This window comes from Zalophus californianus, chromosome 1 (assembly GCF_009762305.2).
Source record: "Zalophus californianus isolate mZalCal1 chromosome 1, mZalCal1.pri.v2, whole genome shotgun sequence".
Taxonomy (NCBI): Eukaryota; Metazoa; Chordata; class Mammalia; order Carnivora; family Otariidae; genus Zalophus; species Zalophus californianus.
Window position 1 is genome coordinate 197,698,823 of NC_045595.1, and position 18,706 is coordinate 197,717,528.

The 18,706-nt window shown below is 40.4% G+C and overlaps 1 long non-coding RNA gene across 1 annotated transcript in view; it reads left to right on the plus strand.

Annotated features, from left to right (window-relative positions):
- The window catches only part of LOC113916788, a 48,002-nt gene extending 33,971 nt beyond the window's left edge, over window positions 1–14,031 (plus strand). The window contains exons 2-3 of the long non-coding RNA XR_003518029.2: window positions 12,370–12,521; window positions 13,310–14,031. This is a non-coding gene — a long non-coding RNA (uncharacterized LOC113916788). The remainder of the gene's footprint in view (window positions 1–12,369; window positions 12,522–13,309) is intronic.
- Window positions 14,032–18,706: the final 4,675 nt, after the last annotated feature.

An 18,706-nucleotide genomic window follows, 5' to 3' on the forward strand; every position in this document is an offset into this window, starting at 1 on the left:
CATCACCTGACACCATAATTCTAACTTTATTTATTACCTTTATTTTGCCATGTGTGAGACCCATGATGAAATCTGCCTCTCTTCACTCTAGTTTGGCTCCCAAATAAAATATTAGTCTGTTAGTTCATTTTAGTGTGTCATATGAAAGTCTTGTCACTGTTCTGATGCTAGGATCCTGAGCAGTTGGGCAATGGATGAAATATGTGTTGGTGGAGGAAATAGAAATCCAGAACATGGTAAGGAGGACCAGACTGCTTCAGTGGGATGCCTCAGTTGATGATCCTAAGTAGCTAAGAAGCTTTAGTTTCCAACATGTGGTTTGGATGTTGAAGTTAGAAGTGGTGAAGGCATAGGAAGTAAGATATAAAGGCCAAATTCTTCTAGTTCACAGCTCTATTTCTAGAACAGCCTAGAGTAGGAAGGAAAGCAAAGAAAAGGAAGCAACTTCTTATCTGAACAGAACTTCCAACAGTCCTGCTTGTAAAGGCCAGTCTCCTGCTAGGTGTGTCCTTGGGATTTATCACATATTGACTTCGTTCAGCTTAAGAAATACTCAGCAATTTGAAAAGCGGGGAAAAATCTCAGTTGGAAAACCTTATGGCAGCCCTACTGTAAGTCTAAGCAAGACTTTGAGGCACTCGTTCCAATCTAGAGGGAAGGATCCTCCAGTCTAGTAATCTTCAACCCATAGGCATTAGACCACCTGTATCAGAAACTGATATATGCTGAAATCCAATCCCTGGGCCCTACCTGAGACCTATTAGAACAAAAGTTCTATGGGGTAAGGTCTAAGAATCTGCATATTCACAAACATAGGTTCTTAGAAGTTCTTATTCACAGCCAAGACAGATGCTTATCCTTGAAGACCTGTCAAACCCATCACTTGGGAATGAAGGTAGAACTTTGAACTTGCAGCTCAGATGGCTGGGTTATTTTCAGTAGAGCTTCCTATTATAGATAAAATAATAGTCACATCAGTAGCAAAGGGCTTCATAAAATATTCCAACCTACACAGGTAGCATAATTTCCAATTGTTCTTAAATCCTGATACGTTCTGGAGAAGTTGCGTTTTTTTCATCAAGTTCTCTCAGATAAATAAATGTGTTGAGGTTCTGAGTGTGCTTGTAATACTTACATTGGAATGTAATCTAACAGAATAAAATGTCATGCAACTCTTTAGATAACATCTGTTTGTATAATATAGAAGGACAAATAGATTGTGTCTGTGTATTTATATACTATACATTTAAGTTTCATATATTATTTCTGTGTTCCATTATTTAATAAACATGGGCTATGCACTGTACTAGTGCTTTTATTATAATCTAATGTAATATTAATTCATACTTACTTAATTTTGATAGCAAAGTAGAATTGAAGTAGCAGTGATGTACATAGTGATCTGATATCGAAGACATTTTTGCCCATCTGCTTTGCAGTGGTAATTGGTACATAGAACATAAGCTTTGGATGCAGACGCACATTGGCCCCAGCTTTTCCCCTTGCTGGTTGTATGACCTTGAACATTATTTAACTTCTCTGAATCTCTGCTTTCTATAAAAAGAGGACAATAGTATATTACTTCAATAATACAGAACACCTTAGTCCAATGTCTGGAACATACCAGATGCTCAAGAAATATGATGCCCTTTATTGCACTAGAGGAAAGTCAGGTGGCATTTTGTAGCTTCTGTATGCTCAGCTGTAGACTCTTATTGAGCTGGGAATATTTCACACTTCATCTTTTCTTTCTTATTCTTATAATTGTCCTTTATTCAAAATGCAGCCATCCCCTTCCACAGGAACAATGAAGCATGGTACCAAGCACGCTCTGTTATTAATTTTACACAAAGCCTGCTGACAGTGACCCTTCCAAGAAGTAGCATTCACTGCTTTGCCTTAAAAAAATGTCTCACAAAGGTTCTCCAGCAGGCGTGAGCATTATTCTTAGTCCTTCCACTGCTTCACTGTGGCATCGTCATCAGTAACATGTACATTTGCAGTTTGGCTCAGGTCTGTTTCTCTGCTTTGTTCAAAAGGTACCCACTGACCTTTCTAATTAGCTGGGTTGCAGATGACTGAGCTTGCACATAGGAGGGCCAGTCAGAAAATAAATCTTCCCTATTTCTGTCCAGACAGTCGCAAGGAGTCAGGGAAAATGCCTCTGAAAGTCCATAAATCTTCTGTCTTCCCTCCTGAAGGGATGTGAGAGAACGGCTCTCCTGTCTTTATATATGACAGTGTTCCTGAATGTGTGGGGAGGGTTTTTGATGTCAGATTTTTCTGCCGAGATCGCAGGTGGCAAGAGTTAGCATCCTGCAGTTAGGAGCGAAATTAGATTTGGAGTGGTAAAGGAAGCACTGATATGTTCTGGCGTATGTAAATCACCTAAGCTCTTTAAATGAGCTGTGGATAGGTTGCATGTCCCAGACTGAACACCTACAATGAGCAGGAGGATCAAAGCTGGCCGGGGAACAAGCTCTGGACTACATCTAAGCTGTGAGAGGAGAGAGAGAAATTAAGATCATGGAGTCCATCATCTTATTTCACCTAAAATGGCCATTTCATCATTTCTAAAAAGCACAGAGAAAGCAGATGAGCTTCTCCAAGTGGTGAAACCTGCTGTTAATGGAGAAAGCACATGTTTTGGGAAGCTGCACTAGCTGGGCAGTGAGGGCACACACGCAGGCCCCAGGACCATAGAGATCTCTAGATGAGTGAGAGAGAGGTTGGCAGAGATTGGGAGAGGGTGTTCTCATCTGAGAATCAGCATTCCAGGACTCCCCAGACGGCCGAAATACAGCAGCCCAGAGCAAAGGTCCACAGCCTGGGAAAAGACTGGCAACTCGGATCCTAAAATTCTGCCAGATCTAACGCACCAGCAGGCCCATGTGAAATGGCTGCTGGTTTCACTGGGGAGCTGAAGCAGTCATCTGTGAATTGCTTCTCAGGTCCAATTACTCAATTGTAATTGAGAGTGAACATCAAGAGAGCTTGATAGCAACTTGACATTTCATGACATCCAAGTGTGGACCCAGTGGGCTTATATTGTGTATGTCTTGGACTTTCAAGATTTTCTTTTTGTTTTTATTTTTAAATACAAATTGCAGGGAAGATTGGCCCTTCCTCGCAGATTGTTTCTATGCCCACTGATGTTTTCTTTTCTCCCTTATATCCATCCTCACTATTCACATCCTTACACAGAAAGGCTTACAGCTTTTAGGTCTCAGGTTCTTCCCCCCTCAGGGCACATCTCCAACTCTGTACCCAATTCCAAGGTGTATGTATATGTGGGTTTTCCCAAACCACCAAGCAAATCTCCCACACCAGCTGGGTGTCCTGTAGTTTCATTCAACTCTGACACTGTCTACCTCGAGGTTGTGTCAGATTCCACAGGTGGAGGGCTCAGTCCTACAAGACTCTTCCCCCTTCCCCACTTCAGATGCCAACCGAAAGTCCAGTTTATCACCTGTGGTCCTATCCGAATAGCTACAGCTTGGAAGCTCCAGTGACTCCCTCCTTGGGTTTGATTCTGCTGCAGTGGCTCACAGAACTCAGAGAAACATTTTACTTACTAGATTACTAGTTTATTATAAAAGTATATAACTCAGGAACAGCCAGGTGGAGGGGATGCATAGAGCAAGGTATGGGGTAAGGGCATAGAGCATCCATGGTTTCTCCAGGTCCACCATTCTCCCTGAACCTCCATGTGTCCACCAACCTAGAAGGTCTCCCAGCCTTGTCCTTTTGGGGTTTTATGGAGGCTCATTACATAGGCATGATTGATTACATCATGTCCATTGGCAATAAGTCATTCTTCAGGCTCCTCCCCTCCCCAGAGGTCAGAGAGGTGGGATTGCAAATTCCAGCCCTGAATTCACTGGATTGGTTCCCAGTTGATATCCAGCCCTTGTCCTCAGGTGCTTACCAAAAGTCACCTCATTGACATAACAATGGGCACAGTTGGGGCACTTGGTTGGCTCAGTAGAGCCTGAGACTCTTGATTTCAGGGTTGTAAGTTCGAACCCCATGTTGGGTGTAGAGATTACTTAATAAAAATATTTTTTAAAGAAAACCCCTTTAGGGGCGGCCTGGGTGGCTCAGTCGGTTAAGCCTCTGCCTTCGGCTCAGGTCATGATCCCAGGGTCCTGGTATCAATTCCCTCTGCCTGCCTCTCCCCCTGCTTGTGTGCTCGCTCTCTTTCTCTCTCTGACAAATAAATAAAATCTTAAAAAAAAAACCCTTTAGGAAATTCTGAGAGTTTTAGGAGATCCGTGCCAGAAATGGGACAGTCTAAATATATATTTCTTCCTATAAATCACAACATCACCTGTATGAATGTTGAGTGCTGACTTGACAGCAAAACATTTCTTTTGAAATTTTCAAGAATATGACCCTTAATAAAGCAACAACTAGAAAAATTTTTTTTAAAAAGTTCATATGACTAAAAAAATATGACAGAAGTTGTAGCAGACCTGGCTGAAAAACTGGGTTCTTCTGAGGAGGTTAGTTAGTGAGATGATCTCTGACAGAGAAAATGTTTTTGCAAGCAGTTCCTTGATGGCTGTTTAGTCATTCAGATGGCTATGTTGAGTTACTTCAAGATCTGTGAAGTAGATGCAGGCAATAACTTCAACAGCTTATCATTGTAAGCTATATGGTTAAAAAAAAAGATTGGACTAATAGCAATTGTTATGTAACATTTTAGCCACTTTCTGGAAAATGACCCAAATGTACATTTTTCAATCAGAACTGTAAGCCACGTGGCACCACTATAGGTATATGAAGTGGACCGATTTTTGTACAATTACTAATTTCTTTGTGGCATTTAACCTGGCCAGCCTGGGATTGCACAGCCCCCATTGACCAAGTTCCCATGCTTTGCTTGGGTCTTTAAATGACTCAGGAATCGGTATTGAGAGGAATGAGGAGTTTGTCCCAGCTGGACATGGGTCGCTATGTTTACCAAGCTATCAATGTCTTGACACATTCAAGAAAACTTTTCTCCATACAGGAATGATTTCCCATTGTGCCTCAGACTTTTCTCCATCCCGCTAGTGAAGATGAATGCTCCCTTCCTCTGAGGTAGTAGGGTACGGTTATGTCCCTGCCAGAAGACAGCTTTTCACACTCGCTCCTTTCTCGAGAGAATGTAAAACTAACTGGTGTGCAGCATGAGAGCGTTGACGTTTGGTGGAATTGGCAGATGTGAGCATACTTTCTTCACACCTCACAGTCATCTAGGGGAAAGTGACAGAGATGCCCTGATCTGAGCTGTTTCCCTTTGCACAGTGCTGACCACTGCAGAACACTCTATACCAACAGAGAAGATGTGTGCTACTGTGGGAAGAACCGACATGTGATTTGGTTCTGGCAACGGATCCTCACGACATCATGCTGGGCAGTAACTCATTAGCTGTGATCTTGTACAAATTTGGGCATTCTGAGATAAAGTGGTTTGATCACTATTATGTCACATGAAGAGGGACTTTTAAAGAGTAGCTTTAAAAGAACCTGTAGATCAATATGAAAATGAAACAAAATGTTTTAGTTTATTTATTTTAAGATTTTATTTATTTATTTATTTGAGAGAGAGAGAGAGAGAGAATGAGCCATGGGGAAGGGCAGAGGGAGAGAGAGGGAGAAGCAGACTCCCTACTGAGCAGGAAACCCTCTGTATGGCTCAATCCCAGGACCCAGAGATCATGACCTGAGCCAAAGGCAGACGCTTAACCCACTGAGCCACCCAGGTACCCCGAAATATTTCAGTTTAATGAAAAAATTCCATTCAGAGGAATATATTCAACCATTTAAAGTGTGTATATGGGGGTGCCTGAATGGCTCAGGCGTTAAGCGTCTGCCTTCGGCTCGGGTCATGGTCCAGGAGTCCTGGGATCGAACCCCGCATCGGGCTCCCTGCTCGGCGGGAAGCCTGCTTCTCCCTCTCCCACTCCCCCTGCTTGTGTTCCCTCTCTCGCTGTCTCTCTCTCTCTCTGTCAAACAAATAAAATCTTAAAAAAAAAAGAAAATGTATTAAAGTGTGTATATGTGCATGCATGCATGCATATGTGTGCATGTGTGTTGTAGGGAAAGAGAAAATCCACTTAGGAGAACGTGTATAGAATCTATTAAAAACTGTATAGCTGAGGCATAACCCTTAATTTTGTAAATGTAAAAAAAAAAAAAGCAAGTAAACGTCAGTATGAGTGAAAAATGAGAGCCAGAAAATACCAGTGTGAGTTATGACATCAATAGACCAATGAATTGCCAATGACGCAGAGGTGCTTTATGAGCCTTGGCAGTCGATTAGGTAAAAGTTTCTCCTGGCATAGCAATTTGAAGTGGTTATTAACCATGTATACTGAAATTTGATGGGCTAAAAAAAAGTTCTTAAAAAATAACTTTCACATCAAATTGTTCCCTCCATGATGTTTTAAGAACAAAAACAAAAAAATCCCCAGAAAACAAACTCATGATGAGCTGAAGTAAGAGATTTTTATACCGAACAAAGGTGACTAAACTGCAAGCATGAAACCTTCTATTTTTAGTGGATCCTGACATTCTTTACTGCTGGCATTCCCAGTTTCCAGTTAATACATTCTCCAGTTGGCTGGTTATTGTGCTGTAAATCACATTTCACTATGTCAGCAAACAATGGCATGAACTTAAAGAGTAAAACAAAATAAACTTGGAAAAAAACTAACATAAAAACACTGAAGTCCAGAAGGAGTCTAATCCCTTACAAAATGAGGGGCAATAAAAGAGGAGTTAAAATTAAAAGATGACACTGCAGGTTGATTCTTTGCTTTCTAAGTGCAGTCTTATTTGTATTTGTATCTACGGGATTGCGAAAACAAATGACCAGTGAATTAACTGGAAACAAAGAAGGTATCAGCTTTTTGCTTGATATAGGCATATATAAATTTTATATTGAGATATATGTATATATAATATATATTTAATTCAGCATATAATGTCCATCTGTATATATACAGAAATATATTTTGAACTTTCCAAAGGTTTCCAATTATATTATATTCTCAAATACTTATTTAATATGCATTAAATGTAAATATCTATTATTCAATAATATATAAATACATATTATATACTAAATATAAATACATTAGATATTATATGTTAAGTATTTTTTTTTAAGTCTGACCATTACTTTCATTAATCAAAGAGTGGAGCAGAATTCTGTATTGCTGTGTAAATAAATGTGGCACAGACTTTGACATTTTGTGTACCTTCCTTATTTTTTAAGTGTCCTTGTCTTAAATTGTCTGCTACTGTGACACTGGATTGGCCAATATCAAAATACATGAAGTATTTTTTTTTAATCTTTTAGAGCAATCCATTCTGTTGTCCTAGAACATACATGAGGATCAAAAAACACATTAATAGTTTTTGAACTAGGTTTTATCCTTTGAAATATCTTCTCTACTTGAAACATTAATTCGTATAAAATTTCTGAGCATTCCGAATCATAGAAGTATTTTTTAAAATTAAATTATGTTAAAACAATTGAATTCCAAGGGAAGGAAAACATACCTGGAAAATGACTGGAAAAAAAAGTGTGCGTTTCCTTCCCATTTGTGATTCTTTTCACTCTTCCTTGCTGAATCACATTTATGATACCATTACATTTATGATTAATTTAAAAACAATTAAACGTCTGGTTTTGGAATATTAGAGACTGGAGGCCAAAGGGAAGCAGTCTCCTCTCAATCAATAGGAAAGGTTGAATCTTCGTCAATGCTATGTGGTAACATTTATGTCTCATCACTAGCAATTTCTCACTGTCATCCTAAGATTTTGCCAATGGATATAAATCCGCTCCCTTGCTTTCGTTGTCAATCAAAAATAGCATCCTGGCATTTCATTTCATGTTTCACAGGCTAGAAATTTTTAGCAACCTGAGGACATGTGACTTGAAAACATGAGCAGCGCTGAGAATTATAGTCTCTCCCAGTCTTCATGGCTAAAGGGAGTTAGACTTGAACAATTCCCAGGGCAGTGTAGACAGCCGAAAAATATTAAATTCACAGACTGAGGTTTTGCCATTGAAAACTGACTTTGGAGGTTTTTCGGAGTGTGAGGAGGAAGGGCATTGACAAATCTAGGAGTTTGGAGTCAGGAGAAATTGTTCTATCTTCCCCTCACTGAGATTTTTCGAAGTAAAGTAGTTAATTGAAAATCTTAGGTTTGAGTAGATAAACTCTAAGGTCTTTTAAAAATTTCGTCCTTGCATGACACTATCCATCATTACACAGATGTGTAACATAATTCTACGGAATCTACAAATTTCCCCAAATATGATATCTGTGAGCTCTTTCGAAGGCTGTGGCATTTCTTGTGACTTTGTCATTTCTGGGTCTCTCTGACCTCTGACCTTTTACTGCTGCATTCTGAAGGAGGACTTTGGCTGAGCAGAGATGTCCAAGTGCAATTCTTATGTCTCAAGAAGGCTCATGATTCCTCACAGGGACATTTGAGGGACCTTGAAGAATTTATGTGTTTTTTTTTTTTTGAAGATTTTTATTTATTTATTTGTCAGAGAGAGAGAGAGAGCACAAGCAGGGGGAGCAGTAGAGGGAGAGGGAGAAGCAGGCTCCTCACTGAGCAAGGAGCCCGATGTGGGACTCAATCCCAGGACCCCGGGATCATGACCTGAGCTGAAGGCAGACGCTTAACGACTGAGCCACCCAGGCGTCCCAAGAATTTATGTTTCTGTTGATAAATTTCTCCACATGGCCTCCCTGGGAGCAATGAACAAAATGTGTATTCAGATAGCTCCAACTTCATAATGCATGGTTGCTCAGGCACAACTCCAGCCATAGGTGTCTGGAGTTCAGAAAGCACAAAGGGCGTGGTCATAGCTTCCTATTATTGATCATGCACATGCAATCACTACTCTTCAGAGGGCACTTAGGCAGAGAGAACTAGGTTCAAATTCTAGTTGCAAAAGCTGACTGGGTAACCCTGAGGAAGCTGACCTCCCTTTGTAAATGGGTATGAGATTATGTTTGTTTGTTTTTAAGATTTTGTTTATTTACCTGATAGAGACCTAGCCCAAGCAGGGAGAGTGGCAGGCAGAGGGAGAGGGAGAAGCAGGCTTCCCACGGAGCGGGGAGCCAGGACCCTGGGATCATGACTTGAGCTGAAGGCAGACACTTAACTGACTGAGCCACTCAGGCGCCCCTATGAGATTATATTCATAAAGCACCTGTTACGGCACTGAGAAATCAAGGAGTATTCTTTGTGTCACCCTTCCATGCTGTGTTCACTCTGTTACAAATAAAATTAATTCAACCCATTAGGCTGTCCGGAGCTTCAGAACCGATTGGCCTTCTCTTTTGGCTTGAGGCATGCCATCTGCAGTATTTTGCACCAACTTCAAGAACATAATGTACTTACAAAATTACTTGTCAATGTAGACTACAAATGAATCTTTACATTATTAAAAACAAAAACAAACAAAACGGAGCAAAGATGAGCAAGTCATTTACAACAGAATAAACACAAATGTTCAATGAATATGAAAAAAATGGTCCAACTCATCATCATCAGAAGAATACACAATTACAAAAATAACAGCTTTCTTGGTTTCTTGAGATATAATCCACATACCATACAATTCACCTATTTATATTATATATTTTGATGTTTTTTAGTACATTTAGTACAGAATTGTACAACCATCACCATGATTAGAATATTTTCACATACCCCCCCTAAAAACCCCATATCCTGTAGTAGTTACTCTTCACCCCTCCTTCCCCACTCCCCCCACCCCCTCCTCTAGCCCTGGGCAACTACTAATCTACTTCCTGTCTCTCTAGATTTGCCAAACAGAAACTAATCATTCTGTAGTAAATCCCCATTCCCTCTCCTGAACCTCTCTAATCTCCTTTCTGTTTCTATGGATTTGCCCATTCTAGATATTTCATATCAGCGGAATCCTCCAAAACTTGCCCTTTTGTGTTTGGCTTGTCATAATGTTTTCAAGGGTCCTCTGGCTTGTAGCATGTATCAGAATGTTTCCTTTTTTATGATTGAAGAACATTCCTTTGAATGGATCTACCACATTTTGTTTATCCACTCACCTGTTGATGATTACTTGGGTTGTTTCTCCTTTTGAGTTATTGTGAATAATGCTGCAACAAACACTGGCATGCAAGTATTTGTTTTGAGTCCCTGATTTCCATTCTTTTGGGTACATACCTAGGAGTGGAATTGCTGGGTCCTGAGATGACTCTGAGGAACTGCCAGATTGCTTTACAAAGTGGCTGCACAAATTCACATCCCCGCCAGTAATGTACGAGGGGTGCAGCTTCTTCATGGCCTCAGCGATGCTTGTTATTGTCTGTCGTTTTGATGACAGCCACATAGTGAGCGTGAGGTGATATCTCATTGCGGTTTTGATTTGCATTTCCCTGGTGGCTAATGATGTTGAGTATCTTTTGATATGCTTCTTGATCATTTGTATGTTCTTAGGCTGTTAGTGGAAGTGTAAATTGACTTACCAAAAAAAAAAAACCTCTGGAGGACAGTTTGGCAAGTTGTTCTTTTTAAACCAACAAACTCACTTGTAAGAGTTTACCTTAAGGAGGTAATTACAGAAGTATGAGATGATATGTGCTCAAGTAATTGCAGCTTTTTTTTTTTTTACAGTAAAGAAAGATTGGAAATACACTCAGCAATCACCCAGGCGCCCCTCAGCAATAAAAGTTTTTAAAATTAATTATTGTATACATAAGATGGTATGCTATGTAGCTATTAAAAATGATGATATGGAAATAAGTATTTTGACATATAGAATACCCATGATAGGCAGTAGTCCCCCTTTATCCACAGGTACATCCAAGACCCCCAGTGGGTGCCTGAAACCACAGATGGTACTGAACCCTATGTATACTATGTTTTCCCCCATACATACATGCGTATGATAAAAATTTGATTATAAATTAGGCACAGTAAAAGATTAACAACAATAACTAATAATAGAACAATTAGACCAATATAATAAAAGTTACGTGAATGTGGTCTCTCAAAATATCTTAATTGTACTGTACCCATCGTTCTGCTTGTGTTGATGTGAAATGATAAAATTGCCTACGAGATGAGATGAAGCAAGGTGAGTGACGTAGGCACTGTGACGTAGTGTTCGTCTACTATCAACCTTCTAACGGTAAGTCAGGAGAATCATCTGCTTCCCTATCTTGGTTGAGCACAGGTCACCGAAACCATGGAAGGCAAAACTGCACTTAAGGAGGGACTACTGTATCACTGAGTGAACAAAGCAGATCACAGGGTAAATTGCCATTTTACCATGACTGTGAAAATGTTAACCTTCTTATCTTTGTCTTCATATACATAGGGAGATGTCCAGTAGGATGACTGGTAAAAGTGAACAGTGCTTACTTCTAAGTGGTGGGATTTGGGATCACTTTTTTGTTTCTCCCTTAAGATTTTCTTTACTGTTAGAACTTTCAGAAAATCAGCACATATCATAAGAACAGTGATAAGGCTCATTTCAAAGGAAAACTCATTCTGCTCTGCAACTGTGCCTGACTCTTTCTCTCTTGCCTTGCTATTGGGGAGCATACCTCTTTGACCCTGAATTCCTAACTTTGAGCCCCAGGAGAATCCCAATAAACCAGAGCAACATGGAGCACTAGTGTAAAAGAAATATCTGAGCCTGTTTTAATTGAATTTTCTTGCAATAATTACACAAATTTAATTACAGCAAATAAAGTCAATACACTGGAATCAATATACACAAAACAAAATGTGCTTGTTTTATAGGTCCTAATAGGATCCCAAATAGAAACTGTTTACTGGCATATACTGCTAGTGCATCTGTCTTTGAATGGAAATTTGTGGGGGACAAAGAGAGTGAAATCTAGCACATTTCCCCTTTCTGGCACTCTTCATCAGCCAAGAAGGTTCAGTTTGTCCAGGCTTATTCAAAATTGTTTGTGCTCTGTCATGCCTTTGGACTTGTTCCATTTGGGCCAGAGGGTCACTCTCCATCTAGAATTCCTAGAAAAGTCCTACTGTAGTACCAAGACTGACTTCGATTCACGTGTGTGTATCGCAAGACTGTAACTGCTTGGAGGTCAGTTTCTTGTTTATATGTCTTTATAGTTTCTGGAACACAGTGCTTTGGCCCTTGAAGCAAGTCTGTCATAAAATAGTGACCCTGACCAGTATTCGATTTGTCTGGAAGTACTGTCTACAAGTACTTGCTTTAACTGTCCCCACCACTAATTCTTTCACATACTGTCCCCCCAAAGTGGAAAGGTCCTCTCTGTCCATTAAAACACACTGGGTAATCTCTATATTTCATTCTTTTCCTTGAAGATATCCATCTTGGTGCATTCCACTTTCTGGCTCCAGAATGGACTGGTGATTTTCCGGACTTGCACAACTCCTATCCTGGGGTTTCTCTTCATCATCATCCTTGGAATTCTCTCTTCCCTCTGCTGGATTGGATCCAAGGCCGGTTTCCTAAGGTCTGTGTTCTGTGCAATCACACTTAGAAAGGCTCTGCATTTGGTTTAGTGCTCTCCTCCCACCAAAACTTGAAATTCTTCCTAAGTTTTGAACACGGGGACCTGTGTTTTCATTTTGCGCTGGGCCCTGCAAATTATGTTGCTGGTCCAACATGGACCCTGAGGTTTCTGGGTTTTGTGGTCTTGGTAAATTCTCTCATTTGAGGGAGACCCTACTCTGGTAGGTGCGCACCTGCTCTGGCTTCCTGAGTAAAGCTATATTGGAAATAAACGTTCTTTGAAATTTTGCATGTCTGGAAAAATCTTCATTTTACTTTCATATTCTAATAAGAGTGTAGCTTAATATAGAGTTCCCAGTTGGAAGTCGTTTTCTCCCAGGGTTTTGGAGGGATTACTTTATTGTCTTCTGGTGTCCAGTGCTTCTGTTAGGAAGGCATATGTCCTTCAGATTCCTGACCTGCGGTTATCAAGCTATTTCTCTCTCAGTTACAGCTTTGCCGTCTACTTTTTGGCATCTGAACTCGATGACTGTTGCCTTTCCTCCTCTTATTTTTGCAGGTGAATATTTTTTTAAGTCATCATTGTAGCAGTATTTTGAGAGAGAACAGAAGATGTAAACACATGCTTTCAATCTGAGCCACTTTTAAAGGACCCTGTCCCTTTTCAAGTCTGCCCTTCCTCTTTGGATGCAGGATTAGGTGGTAGTGGTGAAGGATAATTTGCATAAGAAAAACCTCAATGCCTTCTGAAAGAGACGCTAATCTTTCTTTTCCAAAATTCAATGTTAGGAAACCTTTGCTATGATCAAGGGCTGCAGATGAGAAAGAACACCAAGAACTCCAGAAAGACGTTCACCTTGAGGAGAGAGTAGACTGTACCAGTGACCCAGCGATGTATCTGTGCTGCTGGAATCAGGGTTGGCTGCATGAAGCTGAACAAAAGAACTGTCCCCTTGGTGCCCAAGGAGATGTACTGAACCAGTTCTCTGTTGTTGTATTGTTGAATATCACTGCATGTGGTTTTTAGCCATTATGAGTAAAGTCATCAATATTCTTGTACATACACTGTTGCCCGCATTACTCATTTTTTTTCCATGCCCATTTCCCATGTCTCATTGTGTCAGAGTAACTTCAGAAAAATTACTGCCTCCTTGGAGTTAGTGTGATTTTATTTGAAGAAAAGGATTTGCTGATAAAGACCTAATACATTTTTCTGATCCCATAAATGGAAGTATTAAGGTCATTATAAGAGCCTCTCTTTTTACTGGGGTATGAATGTTTGTTAAGGTTTAGTTTCTATCTTTGAGAGAATTAGAATGCATTTACAGTATGGTTATAGTATCTGATTATTAATATTGAAGAAAGCATAATGTATTTTTTATGACCTCTGGGATTTCACCTTTGCCCGGGTCTATACTCATTTATAGGTATATGTTTTACAGACATTTTCCTAGGAAATTCGACCATGTGGAAGTAATCTGATGATAAAATTAAAGAAGCCTTTGTTTTCACTTTGTGCTTTTCGAAAATTAATGGAAATATGAAGTGTGAGTGGACAGCTGCTGGTTTGCACCCTTGGGAGTTTCCCATGTGAAATTGAAACTGGCCTCCCTAGACAGAGGGTAAGGAAAAACAAAAGAAAGAGGCAGGCCACTCCGGGTTGGTGGGTGGCAGGTTAATAAGCCTCAACTTACCGATGAGGCTTGTTCTGGGCATCTGCAAGATGAGTAGATCTCTGCACCTGCCTGCCAAAGTCTTAAAAAGTTATTATATGGAGGCCTTAACGAGGTTCAGTCACCTATACCATCCAGATGGTCTCAATAACACATTACTCTCTCAAGGCTGTGTCCTTGAAATGGCTCTCACTGTGGGAACAATGGGCAGAATGAACTTTCCAAGGACAGGGAAGGGGGTGAGGAGCCTCTGATTGCCTGGGTCCAGCTCGTGGGTCAACCAGGGATCACGTCCCCTCAATGACCTTCCCCAGCAGTAGCAGAGTCCTAGAAAGAAAGTAACAATAACAGGAGTTTTTTCCCCCCAGTTTTATTGAGACATAATTGACATATAACATCATATAAGTTTAAGGTGTACAGCATAAGGATTTGGTATATGTATACATTGTGAAGTGATCACCACAGTAACTTGTTAATGTCCACTACCATACATAATTATATTTTTTTTTCCTTGTGATGAGAACTTTTAGGATCTACTACTTAGTAACTTTTAAATATAGGATATGGTATTGTTCATTATCGTCATCATGTTGGTCCCCAGACCTTATTTATAACTAGAAGTTTGTACCTCTTGACCCCCTTCACTCAAGACCCATCTCCCTGCCTGTAAATTGAATCTCTGTTTCTATGACTTTGTTTTTTTTTAATTAAAAAAATATTTATTTGAGAGAGAGAGAGAGAGAGAGCACGAGTCGGGGGAGGGTTAAAGGGAGAGGGAGAAGACTCCCAGCTGAGCAGGGAGCCTGAAGTGGGGCTCCATCCCAGGACCCCGGGATCATGACCTGAGCCAAAGGCAGATGCTTCACCAACTGAGCCAACCAGGCATCTCAGTGAGTTTGTTTTTTAGATTCCAAATATGAGACCATATGATATTTGTTTTTCTGTCTGACTTAACTTCGCTGAGGTATAATAACACCAGGTTTATCATCATTCAGATGTTATGCTTTTGTCCACATTCCAATATATTTAGACTGAGAGATAATTTCAGTATCCAGACTGTCAAAAGGTATTGACTTCAGTGTACATAAAAAGATTGGGCTCCAGAGGCATGTGATCTTCTGTGCTCTACTCCATGGCTTGGCATAGCTGCACGTCCTCACAGAGAGGCTGGGGGGTTGCAGCGCATGTGCATTAGTGGGACGCTGCACCCAAGATGTGTGTGCTCAGCTTGCAGTGTGCTGGGCAAGCCCTCTTGAAGGTGACTGTTGATTTCATGTCAAACACAAGGGCTAGACACTTACTAAGCCACAGCATTTTTGCAAATTATCTTTAATTAAAAATGTATCACAGGGCGCCTGGGTGGCTCATTTGGTTAAGTGTCATGATCTTGGGTCACAGGATCAAAACCCACGTCTGGCTCCACCATGGAGCTTAAGATTCTCCCTCTCCCCCCTCCCCACCACTCATGCGTGCTCTCCCTCACACACTCTCTCTCTAAACACCACATAGTCTTAAAGAATTTTTTAAGGAATGTATATTTTTCTAAAAGTCTGAAAGTTAGCTTCACCTTGACTCATCCCTCACTTTCCTCACTGTCCAGTTAGTCGCCTGGCCTAGCAATTCAGCCTCCAGAATTATCTTGTAAGTCAGTTATCTTCTCTCTACCCTGAGCTACCATTGTCTTCATGCATGTTCTAGCATGAATTCACAATCCAAGCAGCTTTCTAATTAGGACTCCTGCTTCTAGGGTCTTCCTTAGTAACTCCCCACTCTAAACTCACGTGGTCACTTCCCTAGTAACTCCCCACTCTAAACTCATGTGGTCGCTTCCTTAGTAACTCCCCACTCTAAACTCATGTGGTCACTCTCCTGCTGAAAAGACTTAATGGAGAAATTATTTACAAAGGGTTAAGATAATACAAAGAAGGTGAAGCTCTCTGGGGCTAGAATGGCAGCCTACTATCTCCTGAGGAAGCAAGTAAGGGAACAGTGACCCAGAATGACTTGCGACTTTAGGATAGGACTGCTGGCCTTTGATAGAAGAATATAGTTGTTGCCAAACTGTAACTGGGTAGGGAAGGAGATGGCAGGCGCATCTTGAGTATCTTCGGTGGAGACAGTGGCTAAAACGAAATCTCACTCTCCCTGCTGCATTCCATGGGTGGTATCTTTTGATAACTTCAAGTCAGCTCGAGTCAAGGGTTGAAGGAACACAGAAGGCAGAGATGGGCTTGCTTAATTAGAGAAGATCATGAACGTAAAGACATTCTGTCAGATATGATGCTATTCAACTATTACAAGCATCATTTTCATTATTGTGGAGTACAAATAAGGAGGAACAAAGAGAACCAACAGACGGCAGTCAATAGGGAAATGACTAAGTCTCTCCTCACATGAGAAGGTTAAAACAGACAAAGGTGCTTAATCAGCCAGAACTGTTGACCAGATCAGTGTCATGGAGAACAATTTTCTGTTCCAATTTTGACTCATTTTGTAATATTTGGTAAATCACTTAGCTTTTCTGCAGTACAGTTTTTCCAATCCATTACGTGACTATTACAGTACCTTCTGCCTGTTGATGTGCAAGAATATTTGGGTGATTCATTTAATAATTGGCTATGAAGAGCTTTGAGCTCCATAGAGGAAACCAGGAACAAAGATTTAAGTGCTATTATTAGTTAGAAACTCTTACTGCATTGCTTGAGTCTCTGATTCCCCATATTTTTTTTTTTTTTTAGTTCAACTGCTTTTCTGTGGCTTTCTCAAATTCTACCCTAGTTCTCTTTACACAATTGCAGGGTGCAATGATATCATGTATCCCAAATGACAGTGCTATAATCACATTAGCACCTTGGTTGAATGTAAAAAAATAGGAAAGTTAGGGGATTTTGAGCCTGTCTTAAGGCAAATAAAGAAAACACTTAACATGGCTTGAGTAGAGAAAGATAATTAGTGAGTGACCAAAATCAGTCAGGAACATACCAAAATGTTATGTCCAGTGGCACTTGGCATATGACCTATAACACACAACGTTCTTGGCCTGCTAAGGGAAAAGGACAGCTGGTTCCAGGAGGAAAGAAACTTCTTAGTTCATATTGTTTGATACAAAAAATTTTGGGTCTGTTTTGATGTCAATGGTCCACTTTTATAGAATTTACCACCAAATGATACAAACTTTATGGAGATTGTCAGCACCTCTTCATGGAGTAACTAAGGGACTGAAATAGGGCCTCTCCATAGGACTTTGGGGGCAATGAGAAAATATGTGATTCATTGGAATTCTAAGTCTTGTTTTATTCTTCCAGGTTGAGAAATAATGTAGGATATTTGCTCCCTTTTGGCTCTTCAGGTTTTTTTTTTTAATCCAGAACATTTAAATATTTATGTCATGGCTTAAGCTTTCATGACTCTAAAGAGAAGTTTAAGATTGGATTGTACCTCTAGCTCTGCTCTCTCTCCCCCGAGAGCTGGCCTTATACCTTAGAGTGGTAGGTTTGCATATTGAAATGCCAGCTTAACCTAGCTGCCTGAAAGTCTTGAATGTCAAGCCCACAACAGAATTAATTAATTTCTCTTACAAGTTGGTAATTTCCTGTTATGCTCCTAAGTAATGCTAATTTCAGGTACACCCTTGCCACGAGATGATTTTAGGTCCTCTGTATTTTAGCATATCCTGGCATATATATTGTGATCATCATATAATGGTGTCATACACTGTCACTGTTGTCCCATTCCCAGAACTCACAGAAATGGTGGCCACCTGAAGGAGGCAGGGGTCATACCAACTCAGTTCATGGTTACTGAAGCAACTATTGAGTCAACAGAGAAATTGCAGATACTTAATATAAACCTTTACTTTCAATCACATATGGTACATTTTCCTCCAGACACTGGAGAGTAAATTAAAATGAGGGCAAAGGACGGGGCATGACAGCAATACAGGACTACTGTTTCCCTATTTGCGGTATGTGCCTTATCTGTTTCCTGTCTTATTTTTTTTTTTATTATGTTATGTTCATCACCATACATTACATGATTAGTTTTGATGTAGTGATCCATGATTCATTGTTCGCGTATAACACTCAGTGCTCCATGCAGAACATGCCCTCTTTAATACCCATCACCAGGCTAAACCATCCCCCCACTCCTGTCCCCTCTAGGACCCTCAGTTTGTTTCTGAGTCCATAGTCTTTCATGGTTAGTCTCCCCCTCTGATTTCCCTCCCTTCATTTTTCCCTTCCCACTATCTTCTTTTTTTTTTTTTTTTTAACATATAATGTATTATTTGTTTCAGAGGTACAGGTCTGTGATTCAACAGTCTTACACAATTCACAGCGCTCACCATAGCACATACCCTCCCCAATGCCTATCACCCAGCCACCCCGTCCCTCCCACCCCCCACCACTCCAGCAACCCTCAGTTTGTTTCCTGAGATTAAGAATTCCTCCTGTCAGGGAGGTCATATGATACATGTCTTTCCCTGGTTGACTTATTTTGCTCAGCATAGATTTTA